Genomic DNA, 742 nt, shown 5'->3' with positions numbered 1-742 from the left:
AGACCAATATGTGCATCATCGCCCCGTCTTTTGGGATCTGGATGTTCTACACTCCTTCTGCTGCCAACCCCAGGGAGGGCGGAGGGGGGAGGAAGCCACCTGTGTATTTTAACCCTAGAGACGTCCCTGGATACAGAGATACACGGATACGCAGAGTGCTAATCTCATGTGACATCATAAAAAAAGACCCGACTTCATTGGCAAATGGGCATCTGTTGGGACTGTTTCCAAAGGAAGGAAGCATTCTGACCAGAAGGGAGGGGAGAGGAAAAAAAAAAAAAATCAAGTTCCGGGTCTTCCCTCGGATCAGCCTTCAAATCCTCATCTCCGCTTGTGTTGACTGACTGGCAGTGATCTCAATCGGCTCACAGATAGCGACGGCGCTCCTTTCAGCGATGCATAGTCTCTCTCTCTCTCTCTCTCTCTCTCTCTCTTTCTCTCTCTCTTAGCGTGTGTGTGTGTGGGAGGGACTAAAGGAAAGCTCCCCTCCGCCACAGCATCGTGCATTAGAAGGAGGAGGGGAAATGGGGGGGAACTCAAAGCACACTCGCCGATAAGGTTTCTTTTTTTCTTCCCCCCTAATCTCTCCTCCTGGTTCTGTGGCTGTAAGAAGAAGAAGAAGAAGAGGGAGTCGATCGGGATGCTGAGGTAGCGCGGTGAGTCCGTCCGCCTCTCTGTGTCTGTTATATCAGTGCGGTGTGCTGATGCGTTTTTTTTTGTTTTTTTTTTTTTTGTTTTTTTT

The 742-nt window shown here is 49.3% G+C and overlaps 1 protein-coding gene across 1 annotated transcript in view; it reads left to right on the top strand.

The window, feature by feature from the left end:
* Positions 1 to 269: 269 nt before the first annotated feature.
* tmem74 (transmembrane protein 74) overlaps positions 270 to 742 on the top strand; it is a 6,191-nt gene continuing 5,718 nt past the window's right edge. The window contains exon 1 of the mRNA XM_015049340.1: positions 270 to 656. The gene's annotated coding sequence lies outside the window, so the exon portion shown is untranslated. The remainder of the gene's footprint in view (positions 657 to 742) is intronic.

Source organism: Poecilia latipinna, unplaced genomic scaffold, assembly GCF_001443285.1.
Source record: "Poecilia latipinna isolate Pla-1442-1.1 unplaced genomic scaffold, P_latipinna-1.0 Scaffold940, whole genome shotgun sequence".
NCBI lineage: Eukaryota > Metazoa > Chordata > Actinopteri > Cyprinodontiformes > Poeciliidae > Poecilia > Poecilia latipinna.
This window is presented reverse-complemented; position numbering and strand designations above follow the sequence as displayed.